This window comes from Triticum dicoccoides, chromosome 4A, assembly GCF_002162155.2.
Source record: "Triticum dicoccoides isolate Atlit2015 ecotype Zavitan chromosome 4A, WEW_v2.0, whole genome shotgun sequence".
Classification (NCBI taxonomy): Eukaryota; Viridiplantae; Streptophyta; class Magnoliopsida; order Poales; family Poaceae; genus Triticum; species Triticum dicoccoides.
Genome location: NC_041386.1, coordinates 31423064 through 31435269, shown reverse-complemented (window position 1 = coordinate 31435269; position 12206 = coordinate 31423064).

Below are 12206 nucleotides of genomic sequence, written 5' to 3'. Positions count from 1 at the left end.
TACAAGGAAAGGAGGGGCGTAGGGCAAGGCAGAAGCCCTAGGGAGGGCTGCCACCAGGTCTCTTGGGGCACCCTAGGGGCTTCTTCCTCCCCTACCACCTATATATACATGGGTAGGGGCGCCACCCAGGTACACACAACATTGTTTTAGCCGTGTGCGGCGTCCCCATCCACCATTTACTCTTTTGATCATATTTTCATAGTGCTTAGGCGAAGCCCTGCGAGGGTCACTTCACCATCACCATCACCACATTGTCATGCTGACGGCACTCATCCACTACATTGACGTCTTGCTGGATCAAGAAGGCGAGGGACATCACCGAGCTGAACATGTGCAGAACGCGGAGGTGCCGTGCGTTTGGTACTTGATCGGTTGAAGTGCAAAGAAGTTCGACTGCATCAACCGGGTTGAGAAACGCTTCCGCTTATGGTCTACGAGGGTGTGTTCCCCCTCGTTGCTATGCATCTCCATGGACAGATCATTGCGTGTGCGTAGAAATTTTTTTGTTTTCCATGCAACAATTCCCACAGTGGTATCAGAGTCAGGTCTATGCGTAGATGATATGCACGAGTAGAAAGAGTTGTGGGCGGTGATAGTCATACTGCTTACCACCAATGCATTATTTTGATTTGGCGGTATTGTGGGGTGAAGCGGCCCAGACCAACCTTACATGTCCACGCACATGAGACTAGTTCCACCGACTAACATGCAACTAGTTTTGCATAAAGGTGGCTGGCGGGTGTCTGTGCCTCCTACTTTGGTTGAATCGAATTTGACTACGGACGGTCCTTGAAGAAGGTTAAAACAGCAAACTTGACGAATCACCGTTGTGGTTTTTGCCGTAGGTAAGAACAGTTCTTGGTAGAAACCTGTAGCAGCCACGTAAAACTTACAACAACAAAGTAGAGGATGTCTAACTTGTTTTTACAGGGTATGTTGTGATGTGATATGGTCAAGACATGATGTGATATACGTTATTGTATGAGATGATCATGTTTTGTAAATTATCGACAACCGGCAAGAGCCTTATGGTTGTCTCTTCATTGTATGAAATGCAAATGCCATGTAATTGCTTTACTTTATCACTATGCGTTAGCGATAGTTGTAGAAGAAATAGTTGGCAAGACGACCACGACGCGATGATGGAGATCAAAGTGTCAAGCCGATGACGATGGAGATCATGATGATGCTTTGGAGATGGAGATCAAAAGCACGAGATGATGATGGCCATATCATGTCACATATTTTGATTGCATGTGATGTTTATCTTTTATGCATCTTATTTTGCTTAGTACGGCGGTAGCATTATAAGATGATCCATTCACTAAATTTAAAGGTAAAAGTGTTCTCCCTGAGTATGCACCGTTGCTACAGTTCGTTGTGTTGAGACACCACGTGATGATCGGGTGTGATTGACTCTACGTTCACATACAACGGGTGCAAGACAGTTTTGCACATGCGGAATACTTGGGTTAAATTTGAGGAGCCTAGCATGTACAGACATGGCCTCGGAACACTGGAGACCTAATGGTCGAACATGAATCATATAGTAGATATGATCAACAGAGAGATGTTCACCATTGATGACTACCCCATCTCACGTGATGATCCTACATGGATTAGTTGATTTGGATCGCGTATCACTTAGATGACTTGAGGGATGCCTATTTAAGTGGGAGTACTTTAGTAATTTGATTAATTGAACTTAATTTATCATGAACTTAGTCTTAATAGTTTTTGCACATTTATGTTGTAGATCAATAGCTCGCGATATAGCTCCCCTATATTTTTCATATGTTCCTAGAGAAAACTAAGTTGAAAGAATATAGTAGCAATAATGTGGACTGGGTCCGTAATCTGAGGATTATCCTCATTGCTACATAGAAGAATTATGTCCTTGATGCACCGCTAGGTGACAGACCTATTGCAGGAGCAGATGCAGACGTTATGAACGTTTGGCAAGCTCGATATGATGGCTACTTAATAGTTTAGTGTGCCATGCTTTACGGCTTAAAACCGGGACTTCAAAACATTTTGAATGCCACGGATCATACGAGATGTTTCAAGAGCTGAAATTAGTATTTCAGACTCATGCCCGTGTCAGGAGGTATGAGACCTCTGACAAGTACTTTGCCTACAAGATGGAGGAGAATAGCTCAACCAGTGAGCATGTGCTCAGCATGTCTGGGTACTACAATCACTTGAATCAAGTGGGAATTAATATTCCAGATAAGATAGTGATTGACAAAATTCTCTAGTCACTATAACCAAGCTACTAGAACTTTGTGATGAACTATAATATGCAAGGGATGACGAAAATGATTCCCGAGCTCTTCGCGATGCTGAAATCGGCGAAGGTAGAAATCAAGAAAGAGCATCAAGTGTTGATGATTAACAAGACCACTAGTTTCAAGAAAAAGGGCAAGGGAAAGAAAGGGAACTTCAAGAAGAATGGAAAGCAAGCTACCGCTCCCATGAAGAAGCCCAAATCTGGACCCAAACCTGAAAGTGAGTGCCTCTACTGCAAAGGAAATGGTCACTAGAAGCGGAACTAACCCAAATACTTTGCGGATAAGAAGGATGGCAAAGTGAATAAAGGTATATGTATTTGGTATACATGTTATTGATGTGTACTTTACTAGTGTTCATAGCAACCCCTGGGAATTTGATATCGGTTCAGTTGCTAAGATTAGTAACTCCAAAACAGGAGTTGCAGAATAAACAAAGACTAGTTAAGGGCGAGGTGAAGATGTGTGTTGGAAGTGATTCCAAGGTTGATACGATCACCATCGCACACTCCCTCTACCTTCAGGATTAGTGTTGAACCTAAATAAATGTTATTTGGTGTTTGTGTTGAGCATGAATATGATTTGATCATGTTTACTGCAATACGGTTATTCATTTAAGTCAGAGAATAATTGTTGTTCTGTTTACATGAATAAAACCTTATATGGTCATACACCCAATGTAAATGTTTTATTGAATCTCGATCGTAGTGATACACATATTCATAATATTGATGCCAAACGATGCAAAGTTGATAATGATAGTGCAACATACTTGTGGCACTGCCGTTTAGGTCATATTAGTGTAAAGCGCATGAAGAAACTCCATGTGGATGGAATTTTGGAATCACTTGATTATGAATCATTCGATACTTGCGAACCATGCCTCATGAGCAAGAAGATGAAAACGGAGCGGAAACGGACGGAACTGGGTGCTACCATATTTGTTTTCACATTTTTTGCAGAAGCAGAAACGAATACAGAAACCCCGGAAATGAATACGGAAACAGATACTACCGGAAACGGACACGGAGCGAATACAAAGAGGATATGGAAACAGAAATGGGCATTGATCGGAACTTAAAAACCCCTTGAATCATTGAGAAATACACATGAAAACAAACAAATTTAATGAGTTGTCAACATGGCTACAAAAAATATCATTATATTAGCAACTTAGCGTAGTATTCTAGTAGTACTGAACAATTGCGTATAGGGTCAAGCTGAGTACATGTGTGGTAGTAGAAGTTGGGTCTTAGATCCATCCTACTAATTGTGTCATTGTGTTCTCTTTGGTGGTTGGGCTACAAAGCAGCCATAGGTCTATAGTAAAAACAAAATTCCAAATTCACGGAAATGGAAAGTTTTGTTTCCATGCATGTTCCACCAGAAAACACCATTCCATTTTTGTTTCCATTTCCGCATAAAAAATTCCATTTCCACTTCTGTTTTGCAAATTTCCGCTTCCATTTTCACATTTCCTCTTTGTTTCCATTTTTCCTTCGAAAAAACGAAAAGTTTCCACTCCATTTTCATCCCTAGCAAGATGACTAAAACTCCGTTCTTCGGAACAACGGAGCGAGCTAATAACTTATTGGAAATAATACATATCGATGTATGCGGTCCGATGAGTGTTGAGGCACGCGGCGGGTATCGTTATTTTCTGACCCTTCACAGATGATTTGAGAAGATGTGGGTATATCTACTTAATGAAACGCAAGTCTGAAACATCTGAAAAGTTCAAAGAATTTCAGAGTGAAGTGGAGAATCATCGTAATAAGAAAATAAAGTTTCTACGATCTGATCGTGGAGGTGAATATTTGAGTTACGAGTTTGACCTTCATTTAAAATAATGTGGAATAGTTTCACAACTCACGCCACCTGGAATACCACAACGTAGTGGTGTGTCCGAACATCGTAACCGTACTTTATTAGGTATGGTGCGATCTATGATGTCTCTTACCGATTTACCACTATCATTTTGGGGTTGTGCATTAGAGACAATTGCATTCACATTAAATAGGGCACCGTCTAAATTCGTTGAGATGACACCGTATGAACTATGGTTTGGCAAGAAACCTAAGTTGTCGTTTCTTAAAGTTTGAGGTTGCGACACTTATGTCAAAAGGGTTCAACCTGATAAGCTCGAATCCAAATCGGAGAAGTGCATCTTCATAGGATACCCTAAGAAAACAATTGGGTACCTTCTACCACATATCTGAAGGCAAGATCTTTGTTGCCAAGAATGGAACATTTCTAGAGAAGGAGTTTCTCTCAAAAGAAGTGAGTGGGGGGAAAGTAGAACTTGATGAGGTAATTGTACCTTCTCTCGAATTGGAAAGTAGCACATCAGAGAAATCCGTTCCCATGATGCCTACACCAACTAGAGAGGAAGTAAATGATGATAATCATGAAACTTCAGATCAAGTTACTACTGGACCTCGTAGGTCGAACAGAGCACGTTCTGCACCAGAGTGGTACGGTAATCCTGTTCTGGAAGTCATGTTACTAGACCATGGCGAACCTCCGAACTATGAAGAAGCTATGATGAGCCCAGATTCCGACAGATGGCTTGAAGCCATGAAATCTGAGATAGGATCCATGTATGAGAACAAAGTATGGACTTTGGTGGACTTTCCCGATGATCGGCAAGCCATACAGAATAAATGGATCTTCAAGAAGAAGACTAACGTTGATGCTAATGTTACTCTCTACAAAACTCGACTTGTCACAAAAAGTTTTCGACAAGTTCAAGAAGTTGACTACGATGAGACTTTCTCACCTGTATCGATGCGTAAGTATGTCCGAATCATGTTAGCAATTGTCATATTTCATGATTATGAAATCTGGCAAATAAACGTCAAAACTGTATTCCTTAATAGATATCTTAAAGAAGAGTTGTATATGATGCAACCATAAGGTTTTGTCGATCCTAAAGGTGCTCACAAAGTGTGCAAGCTCCAGCGATCTATCTATGGACTGGTGCAAGCATCTCGGAGTTGGAATATACGATTTGATGAGGTGATCAAAGCGTATGGTTTTATATAGACTTATGGTGAAGTCTGTATTTACAAGAAAGTGAGTGGGAGCTATGTAGCATTTTTGATATTATATGTGGATGACATATTATTGATTGGGAAATGATATAGAATTTCTGGATAGCATAAAAGGATACTTGAACAAGATTTTTTTAATAAAAGACCTCGGTGAAGCTACTTGCATATTGAGCATCAAGATCTATAAGGATAGATTAAGACGCTTAATAGAACTTTCACAAAACACATACCTTGATAAGATTTGAAGAAGTTCAAAATGGTTCAGTCCAACAAGGGGTTCTTGCCTGTATTACAAGGAGTGAAATTGAGTAAGACTCAAAGCCCGACCATGGTAGAAGATAGAGAGAGAATGAAAAGTCATTCCCTATATCTCAGCCATAGGTTCTATACGATATGCCATGTTGTGTACCACACCTGGTGTGTGTCTTGCCACTTATCTGGCAAAGAGGGTACAAGCGTGATCCAGGAGTGGACCACTGGACAGCGGTCAAAATTATCCTTAGGTGCCTTAAAAAGGACTAAGGAAATGTTTCTCGGTTATGGAGGTGATAAAAAGTTCGTCGTAAAGAGTTACGTCGATGCAAGTTTTGACACTAATCTAGATGACTCTAAGTCTCAAATTAGATACATATTGAACGTGGGAGCAATTAGCTAGAGTAGCTCCATGCAGAGCATTGTAGACATACAAATTTGCAAAATACATACTAATCTGAATGTGACAGACCCGTTGACTAAACTTCTTTCACAAGCAAAACATGATCACACATTATTACTCTTTGGGTGTTAATCACATGGCGATGTGAACTAGATTATTGACTCTAGTAAACCCTTTGGTGTTGGTCACATGGCAATGTGAACTATAGGTGTTGGTAACATGACGATGTGAAGTATGGGTGTTAATCACATGACGATGTGAACTAAATTATTGACTCTAGTGCAAGTGGGAGACTAGAGAAAATATGCCCTAGAGGCAATAATAAAATTGTTATTTTATATTTTCTTATTCATGATAAAGGTTTATTATTCATGCTAGAATTGTATTGATCGGAAAGCTTAATAGATGTGTGGATACATAAATAAACACCGTGTCCCTAGTGAGCCTCTACTAGACTAGCTCGTTGATCAAAGATGGTTAAGGTTTCCTAACCATTGACATGAGTTGTCATTTGATAACGGGATCACGTCATTAGAAGAATGATGTGATGGACAAGACCCATCCGTTAGCTTGTTCAGTATTTATTGCTATTGCTTTCTTCATGTCAAATATATATTCCTTGATTGTTGATGTGCCATTTGTTTGTGCGAATTTTTATGTCATGAACTAGGTTGCATGATTTTGAACTTACTTGGATGATGATGTGATGTGGCATGATTTTGAACTTTTATTTATGGCATGAACTTGTTTGGGTGATTTTAAACTATGCTATGATGTTTGAAATATTGTCATATTGTCTTCAAAATGCAACATATGGCAAGCGTCGGCTACTCGCACGCGCTGCAGTTTAGCGTGTCTGCTGAAGCGGCTCGGACGCGCTTTATTTTGCAGCAGCCGCTGCGCGCAAAAGCTGGCGATTCCGACACTGTAAACTGTATTTTAGCGCTGTTGGAGATGCTCTTAAAAAGGCAGTTCTTCAAAGAAAAGAAGAAAGAGGTATGACTTCGTACGGCGAGATGCATGCAAACGACCGTGAACCAACCTGGTCGATGGTGCCTATATAGTACTGTCTCGTATGTCAAGCAGCGCTCTGTACAAAGTGCCCCCTCGATCGAGGGTTTTACTGGAGCACGTGACCTAGCTTTGCGGCGCCAGATCGAGAAGGCGTCCATGGCCGACTGCATCAGCACCCTCCCCGACGACCTTCTCCACCACGTGCTTTCCTTCCTCCCCGCGCACGATGCGGTGCGGACCTGCAGGCTCGCGCGGCGCTGGCGCCACCTCTGGAAATCCGCCCGGGCCCTGCGCGTCACCGGCAAGGGATGCACCAACGAGTGGTTCGTCAACTTCGTGGATAGCCTGCTCCTCCTCCGCGACCCCAGCGAGCGACTGGACTCGTTCGAGCTCGACCTCAACTACGGCGACGACTTCGATTCCAAGGACTTCGACTTCGATTCGAAGGTGTTCCTGCCCGTGCCCGCTAACGAGGAGGACGTGAACAGGTGGTTCCGGCTCGTCCTGCTGTGCAGACCCCGGGTGCTGCTGGCGTTGCGTACCGACTATCGTCTAAGCCTTGCCAATGTCCCTCTCATATCCCAGCACCTCACAAGACTGGAACTTCGGAGGTTGTACGTGCACAGCAGCACGCTCGATTTCTCGGGCTGTCCTGCGCTGCTTCGTCTCAGGATGGAGGATTGCACCATTTGCGGGAATATCTCTTCTCCATTCCTGAAGCATCTCAGCACTATCTACTCTTCTTTCCGGGCAGGCGCCTTCCGCGCCCGGGTCTATTTGCCCAACCTTGTTTCCCTCGAGCTAGACGGTTTTTACGGTAGGACGCCGGTACCGATTGAAAGCATGTCACTGTTAACTTCGGCAATTGTTAGAATCAATACATGTCTTGATTGTTGTCGTAAGAATGACTATGGAGGTTGCGATGATCGTCAATGTCATGGATGTTATGAATCTGAAAGTGGTGCTCACGATAGGCGTGGCGAGTCTGTGCTTTTGAAAGGATTATCACAAGTTGCCTCGTTGGAGTTGTGGGTTCATCCTCAAGTGGTATGCATGCTTGCTTGCACTTGCTTCTTCGGTTTGTGGTTAGATTTAGTTTTGGGACATTATAACCGCAGGAGTATTATGTTGGTCATACAGGCTGCCGTACAATTTATACTAGTATCTTATCCTAAGCTTCTGACCATCATACATCTAGGAAAAATGTATACATGAGTTTTAAACCTCTTGCATTACTTTATTTCAATACCACATCTGAAGCCAAAAAATTTAACTCCCATTCCGCGCTTGGTGTAATCGCACCTTGCACTGCAACATTTCAGCAAATTACTTATATGATCTTGTTCCTTTTCACAGTTTATTATCAACAGGGACTTGAAATTGTGCCCAACATTCAGCAAGTTAAAGACTTTGTTGCTCAGCAATTGGTGCCCTGGCATTGCTGGTGACCTCAATATATTAAATTGCTTCCTCAAACATTCACCAATTTTGGAGAAGCTCACTATCCAGCTTTCTGAGGTATTATATCGTGTACATGAACAACCTTCTGTTACTGAAGTTGATAATTATCCATGGTTGACTGATGTAAGTAAAATATTTGAGTGCTTTAGGAACCTAAAGTTCCGGTGAAAATACAAAGAAGTTACACTCCATCAAAGCAATCATTTGCATTCACCCATCTGAAGATCGTCGAGATCAAATGTGACAAAGTTGATGGGTGGGCTCACAAGGTTTTGGACATCTTGAGTACCTTCAACATACCACTCGAGAAAGTTACAATCCAGCGAGGAAATAAAAACTTCTGGATCTTAATGTGAGTAGTGGTCAACAAATCAGTTCTGGAAACGGGCATATTCCCATTTCTTCATTAGATTTCTTTCTTCAGGATTTTGAGTTATCTGTTGTATGATGATGATGTCATCCATAAGTGAACTGAAAGTCTGCTTGATCCTTACCATAAGAAAATTTTCTCTCCTTTTTTGAGGGTTTTTTATGCGGTGGCTATCCTTTTTTAAGGTTATAGATGGGGTTCTGCCTTTGCATTATATGATACAAGTACGAATTCAAGAGTTTGACAAAAAAAGTATGAGTTCAAGAGAGGAAAAAAAGGGGCAAGAAGCTACAACTGCAAGGCAGGGGCGCCCAGCATCTCAGGATCAGAAATGATATGACCAACGACAAAATCAGTGTGGGCGATGAAGTTCTCAAACATGTACCGGTTCCTTTTATTCCAAACGTGCTACGTAAAATGGGCAATGTCAGTAGCATTCTTGCGAGGTCCAGCCACGATGCTGCTCTACTAATCATTGACGGATCAACTGAGCTTAATGTGGTTTTAGATCAACTGAGCCTAAACCATGTTTCATACTAGGGGCAGTGACAACAGAGATGTACAGCTGAGTCGAGTTTTTATCTCCGTGACCATTTAGGCTAGTGGTGACCTGTGGTGAGTTGTGGGCGTGTGTTTGTTGCGCCAGTTTTTTGCCCATTTTTTCTTTGATTAACTGGACAACAAACTTCTTTTGAACTAATAAAAAAGGCAAAGGTTTGCCTTGGTTAAAAACAGAATGAGGAGGGCCTATGGTCCCCGTTGAATTAATTTACTAGGAGTATTCCATATAAAATACCTTGTCTTTCTAATGATGTATTCTTTGCGGGATTGTCCTGGAGACACAGAGATCTCGTGCACTTGAGTCCCTATAAGAGAGCATAATAGTGAGAATGGTGCTCATGTAAGTTTCTCGTCTGTAATCTTATCTTCTATACCCTTTTTTTTGGCGGTTGATCTTATCTTCTATACATAAATGGCTAACCCTCACTATTAGATTTTTTTTTTGCACATGCATGCTTCCACATCACCTCAATCATTGATAATTGTCTGATCGAAATTGTGTGGAATCAAAAGTAATGCATGTACGCATAAGTTACAATTTTGCATTGTATATCCATGCAAACCATACCACCTCATCAAGTTATGCAAGTATTTCTTCTTTTTCCAAATATATAGTTCATGCTTCAAATTTATGTTAAAAGATGGTGTTACATTAAGTTCAATTCAAAAGTTTCTCACCTTTTACACATCATTTTATACTCCGTAGGTTTTTTAAATGTAAAACCGAGAACACCTTTACAATTGTTCTGTTTATTTTCAAGCAAATACTTATGCATTTGTTTTAATATAGTTCCTGCAACACCTTGTGTATAACTAAATAGCTAGCCTACACCAACTTATTTCTCTCAACATGCAACATGTATGAAAAAAAACGCATCTCAACATGCAACCATGCAGAAGAAAAAGTCCACTTCAATATGCAAATATGCATGAGAATTTCCATTTTACTATGATATGTACATATAATAAATATTTTACGACTATACACAATCAAACACAATATATCATATGTATTTTTAGTTTTAATTCCATATTATTACTCTAAATACTCATGTTCCAACCAAATCTCATTGAAATACATTGTAAAATATTCCCACAACAACGTGTGGGGTATCATATAGTTTAACAGGAAGCAATTGCTTTCGACATCTTATAGATCGTGTGTGTCAGAGGCTAAAGAGTTGGGAAGAGAAATATGTTATCTCTCTCTCGTATAGAAATTTTGGTGAAAGCAGTAATACAGGAAACTCCCTCTTATGCTATGTCAGTCTTCAAATTACCTAAAGTGGTATGCAAAGCAATCACAGATGAGCTCTCAAATTTTTGGTGGGGAGACAATGAACAGTCAACAAAATGCATTGGTTCGCATGGTGAAAGATGTGTATCCCGAAGAAGAAGGGGGGGTGGGATTTAGAGGCCTTTATAGTTTTAATCTTGCTATGTTAGCAATGTCGGCGAATGATTCAGAACCACGATTCCTTATGTGCATGTGTCTTACACGATAAATACTATCTGGATGGAAATATTTTGGAGGTAGGAACCAAGAGTGATCATCATATACATGGCAAAGTATTGTTACGGAAATTCGGACATTTAAAAACTATCACATTTGGGGAGTGTGAACCTGATCCCAAATGACATATGGCATGATCTCTGGATCGGTTCTGGTCCACCACGCAAAGTTATTACACCACATGAGGGTATTATGTTCTCCAAGGTTGAGGATCTCATTAACCCACACTCCGAAAAATAGGATGAGATATTGATTGGGGACATGTTTTCTCGCGATGTCCAGCAAACCCTTCAGACCCCTCTCAACACTGATGTCGTAAAAGACTTTGTTGCATGGACAGTTTTCGTCAGATCAGCCTACCATAGGGAATGGGGCAGCCAATTCACGAGGAGACAGGATCAATTGGATGGTCAGGGTAGTTCTTTCTTGATGGTCTGGTTGTAATTCTTATTATCTCTAGTATTCTTTATACTGCCATGATTAAAAATAAATAGTAGATTGAAAGTTTCGGGTAACACCATCACCCTCATCCTCGACAATCATATTGTCCAAAATAACACAACATGTTACGAGCTACCACAAAGTTTCTGATTCCCACATTATTGCAGCTCCATGAACAATTCTCCAACGAGCTTGAAGCACTCTGAATGCCCTCTTCACATCCTTCCTCGCTGCTTCCTGCATTGTTGCAAAGTGGTTTTGTTTCCTGCCTATGGTTTCGATATGGTCTTCACAAACGCCGCCACCGAGGATACATGCCATCGGCAAGGCCGTATCCCATGTTGTAGTCACGGCCGTTGATAGTGTAGTTGCACGCGGTGATTCCCATTGCAAAGCCTCCTGAATACCAGAGATCGTTGAAGCACGATGATGTCGTTGTGAGAACCCGGCATTACAAATAAAGCATGTCCAAGCATTTGAGGCAGGTTTGAGGCGCTGAGCTGTAGATGCTCTAAAGGAATCGTGCCGGATGATGGGTTCCAACGGAACGGGTACTCCAGCGCAGTACATCAACGTACAGATTGCTTAAGCTTGCTAGACTTCCCAGAAATGATTAATTGTCCTGCACCAGACCAGCATCATGTATTGTTGCTCTAAGCTGAACTTTTTGTTCCTTCCTCGTGTCATTGAGCGTTAGATTTTCTGTTCCGCAAAGTTGATTTTACCTCGCTGGACAAAGTTCATATAATAGAACTTAAATCGTCAGTTGACGAAAGCGTGACTGCATGAGGACGTAAGCTAGCTGACATCTTGGGGCACATTGAACTTACACTTGACAGTTTTTCATTAT